At 41.1% G+C, this 14609-nt stretch overlaps 1 long non-coding RNA gene across 1 annotated transcript; it reads right to left on the reverse strand.

Moving 5' to 3' along the window:
• Window positions 1-632: 632 nt before the first annotated feature.
• On the reverse strand, window positions 633-10473 carry LOC128779269 (uncharacterized). The gene is made up of 3 exons (XR_008425161.1): window positions 10408-10473; window positions 9829-9928; window positions 633-858 (listed from the first exon to the last, which is right to left on the reverse strand). It is a non-coding gene; the product is annotated as an uncharacterized lncRNA (long non-coding RNA).
• Window positions 10474-14609: the final 4136 nt, after the last annotated feature.

Below are 14609 nucleotides of genomic sequence, written 5' to 3' on the forward strand. Positions count from 1 at the left end.
GCCCGTCCCAACGTTGAAGGCAGCAGGCCCAGCATGCATTTGTAGACACTCACCAGAGAGAGCCCATTGAAGGATGTTTCTCTCCCATCGTTAGCTGACCATTCCATTAACCACAGAAAGGCTTCGGAGGCTACAGACGTCCAAGCATGCCGATGTTAAAGCGTTAGTTCAGGGAAGTCACAGGAAACAAACAGCCACAATAACAGTCAGTGGCACCAACAATAAACTCTGCAAATGGGATCTTCTCAGTTTCCAAAGTTGCCAAATTGTATTATTTAAAATGTCTAATTTTCAAACAAAAATTAGAAGACGTGGGGGGGAAAAAACACAAGAAAGTATGGGCTGTACACAAGCAAAATAAATGACAAGTGAATAGAAAGTGCACCTGAGGAAGCCAGTGTATTGGATCTACTAACCAAAGATCTTAGACCATTATTTAAACATGTTCAGTGAACCATGGAAATCATGTCCAAAGAAAGAAAGGAAAATAGGAGACGATGTCTTACCAAATTGAGAATATCAATAAGCAGATAGAAATTTTAAAGAATGGTCAATTGAAATTATCCAGTATGAGTGTCTTAGTGTGTTTGAGCTGCTATAACAAATACCACAGATGAGTAGCTTACCAACAACAGAAATCTGTTTCTCACTGCTGGAGTGCTGGAAGTCTGAGACCAAGGTGCCAGCGTGGTCGGGGGAGGCTCTCTTCCAGGCGCGGCCTTCTCCTTGTGTCCTCATGGGCAGAAGGGGCTAGGGAGCGCTGTGGGATATCGTCTATAATTCCGCTCATTAGAGCTTCACCATCGTGGCCAAGCTGCCTCCCAAAGGTGCCACCCGCTGATACGATCACATCGGACACTACAATTTCAACATACGAATTTTGGAGAGACACAGACATTCAGGCCATAGCACTGTGAAGCAATATAATCACAATTGCACACTAAAAGGTAACATTTAACCTAATGGAAGAGAGTGATGAAAGAATATAAGATCAAAGAAAGATATATAGAAAGCAGATTGCTAAATGGCACACATAAATTCTACCTTATTAGTAATTACATTTAATTTAAATATATTAAAATCTCTAATCAAAAGGTAGAGATTAGCAGAATAGATAAAAGGAAATGTAGTTCAGCTATATCTTGTCTATAAAAGACACACTTCAAATTCAGTGACACCAACAGGCCGAAAGTGAAAGGGTAGAAGAAGAAATACCACGCGTACCGTACGTACAAAGGTTGCAGTGGCTGGCTCTCGTAGTTCCAGACAAAACAGACTTCATGGCAAACTGTTGCTAAAGGCAAAGATGTTTAGTTCAATAATAAAATAGCCAATGCACCACGAAGACATAGCTATGATAAATGCAGATGCACCCGACTAAGAAGTGCACAGAAGCTGTGACAGAATTGAACGGAGAAATAGACAATTCGGCAATCCCAGCTGGAAACTTCACAGCTGTACTTTCCTAACGGACAGAGCAAGGAGGCAGAAGATGAGAAAAGAGAGATTTCAAAAACACTACGAGCCAACTAGACCTGCACAGCCATCCGCAGGGCAGTCTACTCAGCAGCAGCAGCAGCGTCCACGCAGCGTTTGAGAACCACCCATGTGGTAAGGGACCCGTTTCCATAGTGCGCGAGGTACGCACACAGCTCCAGAATAAAAATACAAAGAAGCCAATAGAAATGGGGGAAGGGTAAGAATAGACGTTTCTCCAGAGAAGACCTACAATAGCCAATACGCACATGAAAAAGATCTCAACATTATTAGCCACAAGGAAAAGCAAATTCAAACCACAGAGAGATACTGTTTCATATCCACTAGGGTACCTAGAATCAAGAAGATGAGCAATAAGCGATGTCAGTGAGGATGCAGAAAATTGGAACCCGCATACATGGCCAATGTAAGATAGTGCAGTGGATTTGGAAACCACGTTGGCATCTCCACAATGTGACCCAGCGTTTCTTGGTATGTACCCTCCAAAATGAAAACATACGTCCACTCAAAAACTTGTACACAAATGTTCATACTCATATTATTCATCATAGTCATGCAAAAAAATGAATGTTTATCAGCTGATGAATGGATAAGCAAAAGTGGTCTGTCTATACAATGGGATATTATTTAGCCATAAAAAGAATTTAAGTACTAATGCATCAGCATGGATGAGCACACCATGCAAAGTTAAAGAAGGCGCACACAAAAGATCCCATGCTGTATGATTTCATTTACATGAAAGGTACAGAATGGACACATCCATACAGACGGAAGGACCAGGGGCCTGCGGAGAGCAGGGGAATGGGGAATGACTGCTAATGTATAAAAAGCTTCTTTTCACGATGATCTAAGTTCTGAAATTATTAGTGATAATGGTTGTAGAACTTTGTGAGTAAATTAAAAAGCACTGAATTATATACCTTAAGGGATGAATTTTGGGTACATGAAGTATATATATTACAAGAAAAAAAGGAAAAACAACTTTCTACATGAGAGGCCCCTGATACGAGAGGCTAAGAGTACAGTTGTTGTACATAATGTTGAATCCAGGACAGAGGTAGCAGCTCCACAGCCACGTACGTGTCAAGCACATCTGAACAGGGTGACGTGGAAGCAGGTGAAGAGGACAAACAGCCAGAAGCAGCGAAAGGGCTGTAGGGAAAAAATGGGAGGCTGGACTGGGCTCAGCTTTGCATTCTTTTTCATGTTTCGTTAGCAAAGCCAATGAAGTCTCCTTTTTCCACTTAAGCCATTGGGTTGGATTTCTGTCACTTGGTAGTAAAACTCTGGAATAATAGATGTATTTAAAGAAGAACACTACTCCAAGTGGCTTAAATAATTATAACACTAAAAATAGGAGCATATTGCCTGGCGCTGAGTGAAAGCGAAGATACAAGCGTGTTGTGTTTCAGTATCATTGGCCAAAAGTTGTTAATGGATAATTGAAGCTCAAATACTTAATACAGTTTTGAAACTTGAATAAAAAATGTTTGATAGGATCAACGTTTGGAATGTTCAGGAAGAATATGGCTTCACATTATCGAGTCTGATTGTTACGAGCAACCTGTGCTTGACTAATCTCTGTTTTAATGCCACGAGCAAGCCTTACGTTACTGCTGCTGCATTATCTTCTTGACTACAGAAGAAAGAAGCCCAAACTCTACCCAAACAGAATAAAGTAGCCCAAACAGATTTTTCCCAAATATAAAACTGGCTTCTATGTCAGTTTTTTGAGAAAGGAAAATTTATTTTTCACAGACTGTTGCCTTCTTTACTAAATTTTTATAATTTGACATATGTTTAAAAAAACTTCAAATATTTTTGCTATTAATAAAACAGGTTAATCTAGTGCAATAATGCTTGGAATTTTCATTATATTGTTTTCAAACAATAACTTAAGGGGTCATAGTTATCAAATTCATTATTTTAGTACCTATTAAAATGTGCCTGAGGAATATAATTATAAATTATTATGCAATAATTTCCTTTTATGCTACATAGGTACAATTAGTTTTAGTGGGTAAAATAATTGAATAGTATGCCCTCACCCTCCAAGAGGAATCCATAATATCTTAAATTGGCCTAATTAATTTTTTAGTAATACTTGGGTACATAATAACTTCCTATCCCTATACAAATAAATAACAAATGAAGTATAAGAGATAAGCAAGTTGTCTTAGTTCACAAAAGAAAATGTACAGCATACACAACTATTGACCTGATTCTAAATGATAACTAGAATAAGCAATCTGTGGCAAATGAATAGATCGGTGCTCAGATATCTCTCTCTCTCACACACACACACACACACACACACACACACACACACCCCACCCCAGAGGAAGACTTGTTCTATAGAAGAAAAGTATCATCCAAAATTATCTGGATTAAGGAGGTCAGAATCTAATTCCTAAGAGGATATGTATGCGAGTGTTAAGGGAGAGACAGGCAGAGGGAGGTGGCAACAGACAGAGGAAGGGAGAAGGTGGGCGGCAGAGAGATGCATTTGGAGAAAGAAGGTTTCCCCCTGGGTTCTCTGGGGTGGGAATGACAGGGCTTGGGGACGGCAGCAGGGAGCTCCTGATGTTCGTCTGGCAAGAGTTGGCAGACAAACAAAAGATTCTTTACTTTTTGGAGACCATACTGCAATTTGAGGTAAATGGATTATTTTATTTTTTTAAAACATATTTGAACATTTTCTTCCTCAAGTTGCACAAAGAAATAAAACAATTTATACACTATACATGTAACAATTGCTCACTATTGCCACATAATTTAATGGTACCTTGCAAGTTCTGTTTCTATCTGAGTGGCCTCTGCATCTGTGTGTGATACTAACTAACTCATACGATTATCTAGCATGTGGCCAGTTTTTACAAAATGGGTAGACCAGCCTTCTGCTCAGTTGGAGCCAGTCTTTAACACCCAATTTAGAATATTTCTGTATAGTTGGGTGTTTTTTTGGTCAGGAAGTACATTTAATTTGTATACTTTGGCCCCACATGAGCCTGCTCCCAGAGGATATCCGAGAGTTCAGCTGACTCGCCCTGAGTGTTGCACCTGTGGTAGGCCCCACGCAGCAGCAGGAGGTGGAGCATTACTTGTAGCACAGAAACAATTACCTTGTGCATTGGTGAGAGGAGATCTTAGTTCTTTGTTGGCCCTTGTCCGAACCTGATGGGTGAAACGCCTTCCTTTCTCAGGTGCCCTCACTGGGCAGACTCTCAGTACCTGTGGCCGCCAACTCCTAAGCTATGAGTATTCCTCTTTAAGAAATGGGGGGTGGCTTTGGAGATCGTTTCCAGTCAATTGATCGTGCCCTCGTCTCATGCTCCCTGTGCCCTAACTGCTGCTTCAGCGGTAAACTGAGTTGAGACACTTCGTAAACCAGCCCGAATCAACATGCGCACCAGTCTTCAAACCCAGTCCAGCGGGCTGTGGCGTAACTTCGCTCATTTGCCATTCCACAAATTGAACAGAACTGGTTAGAGTCATTTTGTAGCCCCACTGCGTTTGTCACAGCGAAGTTCCATTAAACAGTCACAGGCTATATTAAGGATAATCATCCCATCGATCTAAATATACGTTGATGGAACAAATGGAACAAGACTTTTAGGGAAAAGAATATGTACATCTAAGAATTCTTTAGTGTGCTGGGGGCATCTTGTAGAGAAAAGCAGTATCAGCCTGATCTAATGACCATCAAACGTCCCCATTGTCTCAATTTCCCCCTGTAATTTAATAACATAAACATATTCATAGAAAAGCCCTGCCCCCTGTGGTTACCAGCTATGTGACACATAAGGGGCAGGTGTGGCCAATGACTAAATATCCCCGGGGGCCAGGGATGAGCCACAGAACAGGTCCCAACTGTCTTCCTGAAGCGCCAATTTTAATCAAGTGTTTGGTGACAAGTTAAATATTTTAACTTGTCTTGTATATCACATATTTTGTCCTCAAAATCATCATGGGTATATATGTGAAATAAAAGATAAAATTTATTTGAATTTTAGGGATTAAACACACAATTTCCAGTAAATGCCAGAGAGCAGTTTGCCTATTCTTCACAGTATCCACTCCCACTCACAATGTTTGAGAAGCATAATACAGGGTTTAAAAAGTACCATTATCAATGAGTAATTAGTGAGTACGTCTAATACTGATTAGAAAGCCCAGAGAAGAATGCATCACGGCTAGTATATAAAATATACATTGCAGTCGATGCTGTCAATGCCCCCCCCACCCGCCAGATCTGGGTCTTTACTTAGTGAACACCTTGCCCAGCTCTTGTAATTATTAGCTGCTCTGAGCTCAGAGCTGCCCCCCCCACACACAATGGACAGTTGCTCTTGGCCAAGGGTCCTCTTGCCTGCACTGGTAGAGCAGCCCCCAGGCAATGGCTGACTGCTAACAAGGACAGACTGGCTCAAGTTCCAGGACTGCCTCTGGGGTCAGGCTGAAGCTGAAGGTTGGTTCATTCCAAATCCATGCTCAACTTTCTCCTGCCATCCTACTCCCCACCTTTCTTTCTCTCAAGATGATTCTCCCAATAAACTCCATCCAAGAGCATGCCTTTTTAGACCATGCTGCCAGAGAACCAGACATAGGCATCTTTCTCTGTCTGTCTCCACACCTTCCTTCCCAGTGTGGAATGCCTACAGTCCCCCCAGCAGCCCTTGCTGTGCCCAGCTTGTGCTTCCTGCGCTCTTGCCTTCCCTGTACTGGCGTGCCTTGAATACTTTTCCCCACAAATTGCCTGGGTCCTTTCTAGTTTCTCTGTCCACCGTCTTTGCTTGGCTGTCCCATTGTCTGTGATGGGGATTGGGAGGTACGCCGTCCTCATGGACCTGGATGGGAATGTCAGCGATAACTTCATGCCCATTTCTTGCTTTTAGATCTGGTCTTTTGTTACCACAGGGAATAGCTCCTTAGCAAGCCCCTCCTAAACAACGACTGCTCCATGGTCTAAAACTGTAGAACTGACCCACTCGATCTGTCTGTGTCATCTTGCTAAAAGCTGGTCCACCCAACAGGCAATCTCCAAGTGACCAATTTGACAAAATACTTGTTTCTTTAACTATTTGGTTTTAGTTGGCTGGTTTTCATTTGGTGTTCAAAACAGGCTGAGGGGCACAAATAGAATATTCCTCATACCGTTTTTATGAGGCAAAATACAAAACAGTCCACTAAAGCGAAATGCTCAGAAGAAACAAGCCCTGGATGGTGTGGCTCAGCGCTTGAGTGCCCGCCTGCGAATCAAAGGGTCGCTGGTTCGATTCCCAGTCAGGTCACATGCCTGGGTTGTAGGCCAGTTCCCAACTAGGGGCATGCGAGAGGCAACCACACGCTGATGTTTCTCTCCTTCTCTTTATTCCTCCCCTCTCTCTAAAAAATAAATAAATAAGATCTTTTAAAAAAAAGAAGAAGAAACAAGTAGTTGCACAAACTGATCACTCCAAGGATGGTATATGGCTTCTGGGAGACTGTTGGCTAACTGGCTTACATTTATTAGGTGTCTATATATTATTAATTTATTTTTGTGTTTCTCAATATTTTTGAACTAATTTCCATCCATTCATACTCATTTAAATGCCTTTAATGTTGCCAACATTGGGAGTTAAAAGGTCCAATTTCCTGTCATTTTCTCCACTTATTAATATACAAGTCACTTCCAACTTAAATTTTAGTACATCCTGTAAGTAACTACTTGAGAAGTCCAAGATAAATATTTTACTTTTCCTCTTAAGAACTTCTTTTTGAGTTGGGAATTGCATTCTCATCCACTAAGGATGGAAATCAAAATTACTACCAACTGTCTTGAAAACAACTTTAGAGCTTGTATCAAAAGGTTTAAAAAATGATCTTGTCCTTTGAGATGTTAACCCAATTTCTCAAAGAAATAATCAGACATGAGGACAAACAGATTGCTGAGACACTAACTGCAGCGATTCTTATGAAAGTTTAAATGAAAAGAACAGAAGTCGGGTTCATTTCAGAAAAAGGTGGACTTAGATTTTAAAATTTGCCATAAAAATTGATCCTTTCTTTGCCTCTAGAATTCTGTTCTGCTTCTTGCTTTTTATATGGCGGTCCCCAGCACAGTATTCCCGCCTTCAGTTCACTAGGATTTGTTCAGATGCTCTTCCCTGAACACTTTGCAAAGCCGGGGGGCGGCAATATCTTGGCCAGTTCAAACTACGCAGGATCTACCTCTGGCACTTAGAGCAGAAACAGTTCCAGCAAAGTCATGAGTTGAGAGGAAAAGGAAATTGGTGGTTTGAAGGAAACTTCTCATAAGAAGGGAGAACGTTTTCAGGGTGACAGGAACTAAGGATACTCCTCAATAATGATTTTTAAAATATAGTAAATTACTGTGCAGACATTCCAAATCATATTGTTAAAAAATTATTATATGAGAAAATGGTTGGTATAAAATTTTACATTAAAAAAACTGGGAGAACAGTAAGTGTGAATGGCTGAGGCATTTTGACCTGTGAAGAACGAAGAGTTATAAGAGCTCAAGCATAATGAAGGAGGGAAAAGTCTTTAGAAACAAGACTGGAGGGCTTTCTGGTCAAGATGGCAGACATGGATCGCCTCTTTGCACAATCACATCACAATTACAACCAAAGTATAGAACAACCATCATTCAGGAATGTCAGAAATCCCGGTGAATGGGAGTCTGACAACTACGGAATTGAAGAAACCACATCTACCCTGACTGGTAGGAGGGGCACAGACACGGAATAAGCTGGCCCCACACCCATGTGGATACAAATTTGTAAGGGATATCTTGGGAGCGAGGAGTCCCAGACCTACACTAGGTCCCCCAGCCCAGGATTCCAGTGCCAGGAAGGTAAGCCCCCCCAACTCATGGCTAAGAAAACCAGTGGGAATTGAATTCAGTGGAAGAGGCTGCTGGAACCCTAAGTAGTTCCCCTTGGGGAACCCACCCATGGACTCACCTACTAGACTTGCTCCCTCAAAATTGACATTTAAGTACATGTACCTTTAACACTTATAACCTCTATATATAATTTTGAGAACAAAATATATTGGGATTTTTTTCTAAGTGAAAGGCATCAGGCACTTAATATTTAGCAAAGTCTTTTGTAATATATACTATTATTCCTATTTTTAAAACAAAAATATAGGAGATGAGGAAATTGCTCAAGGTCACCTTCTAGTTGCAGGATTTAACCTTCATCGGTAAATACACTGACAAACGATCATTTACAATTTTAGTGTCTGTGCTGTGGTTTCAGATATTTTCAGCGAGCACTGAGCATCATTCTCTGACAATGGATTAGATGCTTCTCCTCTGAACTCTTCTAGCGCCTGGTTCAAGCCTCTGCTGTACTCGTTCTGCATTTTAACAGCCTGGTTACTTTGTCTCCCTACAAGATCAAAATTTCCTTGAGAGTAGGGATAGTGTCTTGTTTCTTAGGCACATAGTAGACCCTTAATAAATGTTTTCAAAAAAACAAATATTTAAAATTATTTATTTTTCATAGTATACAATGGGATCAGCAAAGATTTGTCACTGTGGAAAATTTTCAGTGAACTAGAATAATAAAATTTGCTAGTCCTACGCCATGAGAAGAAGAATTTGGAGTGTATTTCAACACACACATATACAATTCTTTTGGAAACATGAGTGTTATTGTTCTACTTTAAGGAAGGCCCTTTGGGACTGACCTCAAGTACATGCTTCTGAAGGAAAAAATGTGGGGATTGGGGGGAATGATGTTCATATAGGCAAATTGGCATCATTTGTCCTGGGATAACGTTTCAGCCAGAAGAGACTCAAGACTGTGTTGACATGGCCAAATATTATTTAATGCCACTTGTGGGCATTTCAGAAATTTCATGGAAAATACAGTTCTCAGGTTTCTTATTTAATAACATGGGTAGTTGCCAGTGATGAGAAAATGCCAAACCTATTTCAATTTTGAGGTTTCAAAATCTAATTTACTCAAAATAAAATATTATATTCCTTAAAAAATACTTGCTACTGAAGACTTAGTGTGTTACTTTATACACACATTCGTACTCACAGAAATACTCTGAAAACTTACTTCAGCCTGAGTGCTGTTTTGTATGTGCAACTAAATTTAGGTTGAGTCCTGGTTCTTTCGCAAAAATGTTATCTGTGGGGAAGGAGAAGTGGATTGTTCGTGGGATCCTCAAAAACTCAGGTTTTGAGGTACAAGGCACATGATTTAATTCAGTCAACAAAATATTACAGAGTAGCTGACTTACGTTGACCCCTTAATAAGTTGTTGCATTTCTAACTTAGTCAACATCCAAGGATGCTTTTTAGATGCTCACCTGACGTTTTGAGCACTCGGCCAAAGAGTTGTTTGGTCACAGACCGATGCTGTCCATTTTTCCCCTGTTGGTGACTTTGATTAGGTTTCATTTTGATCTGCTAGAATGAAATTGGATAGTTGGCTGTTTATATGGATGCAATATTTTTCCTTATATAACAGCAACCGGTCATGTTTATTTCTCAGTCTGCTCCAATTCAGAAAGAAATCCCATGTAAAAGGTGTTCCACTGGCCTCTGAGGAAATTATAATCATTCAACCATTTATGTTTTATTTCCTCTTTTTCTCCCTTTTCTTCTCCTAGCCTTTGGAGGTTTGTTTGTTTACCTTTTCTACTTCTCTATAGGTGATCATTTGGGATATCTTAGATTAATGTAATTGACTGCTTCCTATTAAGTATTGTAAAGACTCACAGACTGACCAAAATCACAAGGACATTCAATAGGCAAAGTCTGTATCTGGCTTGCTGTTATTTCCCCGTGTTTCCACAAGCTGTCAGTCCACGGTGGGACCTCATAATTCTCATGCTTTCTGTTCTTTGTCATTCCTGGGAGTTTTTCTATCAGCTAATCCCACTTACCATGGTTTATAGACCAAGTTTCAGCATGGACCTCTTCAGAGCTGACAGACGTGAGCAAAGGCTCCTAGGAGAAAATTACGGAAAATAAAGCTATTCCCACAGCCTGCTCTCTCTCTGTCTCTCTCTGTCTCTCTCTCTCCCTCCCTGTCCTTCCCCCTCTTCCTCCTCCTCTGTATCTCTCCCTCCCTTTGATAGGTACTGTTCATGATACACACAATTCGTCATCACTTTAGTGCAGAGCTGGCCTCCAATTTTCTGTAGCCTCATTCTAAAATGAGCACTAAGTGTTTTAACTAAATAATTTTTGTCCAATCAGGTCACTTTGTCAGAAGCAACAGGCTCCTAGTAGGACACAATTTCCTCTCTAATTATTTAATAATGTGTTTACCCTTACTCCCAACACACACACACACACACACACACTCACTCACTCCTACCTCTTAATGCTTTTACTCTTAAGGCAACCTGCCAGTACAAAGATGAGTAACTAACGTTTCTTGCAATCTAAGCAACAGTCTGGGATCTCCTGAAATGTCAGGGTCACTGGAATGTTTAGTGGGACAGGGATTCTCTGGGTTGTCCCCAGTTCTTCCACAGTGTGGTCGCCCAGCCCCTGGAGGCTGCCACACGTCCAGCCTGGCTTTTTCGTGGTTCCTTCTGTCAGCCCCTGAAGCATCAGCCACTCTCCTGCTCGTTACTGGTTTGGCTAGTATTGTTTAATGATTTTAACTGTTGTTTCAGGAGAGAGAGATCTCAGTTGTGACTTTTAAGACAAAAGAGAAGTTAATTTTTTTAAATTCAGTATATCAGGAGAATTTTAAGGTAAACACAGTTCATCTGTATCTCTTTAAATTACATCATTGTAGGTAGAATTCAGGTCAGCAATAAAAGTCATAAGCATATTAATTATTTTGGGGTTTTTTAAAAAGGAAGAGTAACATGACAAATATGAGTAAAAATACTGAGTTGTAAAATGGGGCATCTCTAAGGTGAATGCCTTAGCAGTAGACTCTTCTTGGCTTTTAAAATTAAATTGTTTACCTTCTCAGAACCTCTGTTTGCTTAACTGTAAGAGGACAGTACTAGTTCTGATGATTAAAAGAGATAATTTTTGTTAAAGGCCCCCAGTAAACTAATATGAAAATTGCCTGTTGTTATTTAGCGAACAACATTAAATGACGGGGGATGCAGAGCGCAGCGCCAGCCCTGCTAGCAGAGAGTGGCACAGAAATACATCAACCCCTCCTCCATTCATACGTTGCATTCATGCTGGTGGAAGAGATGGACGGAGTACGTGAAATTTCTCAGGCAGGATAAAAGATTAATGGTAAGGGGAGCTCTTTCAGGGGTAACGTAAGCTGCTATGGACACAAGGCTCAGAGAGCATAGTATTTTAGGGGCTTGGGGGAAGGTTCATGAAGGAGGTAATTTTTTCTCAGTATTAAAGGGGAAGGAGGTGTGGGGCAGGATAGTATGTATGACAATTACAGCCAGCAAGCCAGTAATATCAAAATGATAGGAGACAGGTAGCTGACTGGCTCTGGGCAGCCCACATACTGTCTATTACTATTGTTGGGACAGTGCTGAGAGTAGCATCAGGGGGAGTCTGACGTGAAAGGCTGTTCACTCATTGTATGTACATACATTGCATTGTTAAAGGGTCAGCCGGTTTTGATGTGGTTGGTAGAAATTAGGTTTTCAAATTTAAAGGAATATTCTTACAGAAATAATTTGGTCATAACAAATTTGCCGTTTGGTCATACAGTAGCATAATTAGTGAATAAACTAATAATGCTTTTTGCGATCGTGTGTTTATAATAGATCTATTTATAGCCTCTGCTCTGTGTCCAAACATATAATTTAGGCTCCTCTGTCCTTATAGCCAACAGGAAAAAATTTGCGTAAAATTGCTCTGATTATTTGAACTGATTTTCCAATTGCGGTGTATGTACACTTTCCATTCACGCCGAACTTTTCTCCACGCTGTTTGCTAAGATACCTTATTTCTAATTCTCTGAAAGCTCAGTCTGTCTTAACACAACATCTCTCTTAAGTCCTTGAGTTCAGACTATTTGAATCCCAAATGTGGAGAAAACGTTCAGAAGTGAAAACTGATCTGCCCCTAACCAAACCACTCAGCGCAGGCCAAGTTTTCACAGGCAGGGGGCGGGCAGGGCCCACCGAGCGGGGGTGGGGCTCTAGGAGACTGTCTCCACTCCAGCGGCCTGTTGATTCCAGAATGCGCCGGTGTGTGTACCTTGATGCTGGCCATCGTCTTAGGTCAGTACATCCAGCATAAACCTATGTGTCGGACATCAACAAAGTGGAAATGGACACCGAAGAAGACTATCCTCACTTAAAGACCACTTTTTACTTTGAGGGGAGAAGAAATGTTGCCATCTAAAGTCACATCATTGTCCCAGCCGGGGTGGAAGGGGACATGGAATCAGATATTTGGATGGGCACAAGCCTCTCTTCTTCCCTTCTTGATGCTGATTAGATTATTTCAAATGTGCAAATCTCCATGGGCTGATATTATTATGGAAATGATATTTCCACCAGTAAAATAGGGCTATTGCAAGTATGAAATGGTGTAATATGTGCCAAGCACGTAGTAGAGCTTCTGGTGCATTAATTTTGGCTAGCATGGGAAAAATTAACTAACTGTAAATATCCTCTTAATGGCGGTGCCTCAATGTTGGAAAGATCGGGCAAGAGATGACTTTGGGGGAATGACCCAAGGGGAGACACCCACTAACGCTGCTAATGAAGTGGACGGAACTTGTTGGTATTTTACCCAGAAGCAGGTGTCCACCATGCTTTAATTTTCTCTTTCTCATCACAAAACTTAAATATTTTCTTGCAAATTACATAAATAATATATGTGCAAAACCTTTTAAACTCAACTCTAGTGAAATAAGAGCATCCCTGGCGGTGAGATGTGGAGATGATGCCACTAACTTTCTGTTTGACATTGAGAAAATGACTGTTTCCCAGTTTCTTAAATTATGTAGGTATGTAACTAATTCTAATAAATAAAAGTAATTTCTATTTTTGAATAATTTTTGTTATTGCCCTGAGTTACAATTATAGTGTCTCTAAATAGTGACAAGTTTTTAAAGGCCTTAGACTTCTCCATGTATTTCCTGCATTTTAAAAAATAAAGCAAAACAACAGAATGGGCCAGAATGAAAATGTGACGGCAATCATCATTACCATCTGAGAGTCTTCCCTGAAAGTTAGGAGAGACGGTACGTTGAAAGTACATTAACCAGAGATGCCTCAGTCATGGCTGCTCAGAAGGCATTGCAGGGAAAAAATAGCAGCAAGAGACCTGGCTGACTCAAACCCGAGAGAAAACTTACACAGAGGAAGTGTTCAATTTCCTTTGTTCTTTATGTGTTCCATAAATATTTCATGCGTTTATGAAAGCTCTGTTATTGCTGGAAGCCAGCCTTGCCCCTTGTTTAATTCTCCCCCATCCTTAAAGGCTGGAAATGTTTGAAATATAGAGTCTGCGTTCCACGTGCATATTTGCATGTTTTGTTAATAAACAACACTTGAAATTTAAGATGTGAATTCCTTAAGAGGAAGAGAAAGGGAAATATTTAGGATGACTGGGAAGAAAAAAGTCTCACAATACCTGGGGGGTGACCTTGGAGAACTGGCATTTATCACAGTTCCCTGGACGGAAAATAGGAACAGTTCTAACAGAAATGAGAGTCAGCGCCTTCTCCTCACAGCCGTTTGTCTTCCTTGGCCCATGAGGAAGGAAAGGCGTATCTGAGGACCTTCCTTAGAAAGTTGTCTGTGGGTGGCTCATCACCAGTTGTATTTACCCCAGTGCTAGAAGGTCAGATTTCCTGTTTAAATAGTATGCATCTTTGAGGGTAAGGGACCACTAACCCACGGCCAAGCCCGGGCTGTGCAGCGCCTGCGGCAGAAAGTACCCGAGCCCTGTAGCACCTGCCAGCAGTGCCCTACGCCTGCACGTCCATTATCTCATTCACCTGCAAACATCTCCGTGCGTCTCCGTTCCACCGAGAGGATGCGGGGCTCGGAGAGGTCCTGTCCGTGTCCAAGTGCACGGAGCCAGCTCACGGGGGAGCGGGATTGCAGCCTGAGCTCATCCAATGTGCCGTCTGTGCGCCGAGCCACTGAGAGTCCCTCACACGTCTGTGCTTGCTAATGAACAAAAATGG

Source organism: Desmodus rotundus, chromosome 9 (assembly GCF_022682495.2).
Source record: "Desmodus rotundus isolate HL8 chromosome 9, HLdesRot8A.1, whole genome shotgun sequence".
Lineage (NCBI taxonomy): Eukaryota > Metazoa > Chordata > Mammalia > Chiroptera > Phyllostomidae > Desmodus > Desmodus rotundus.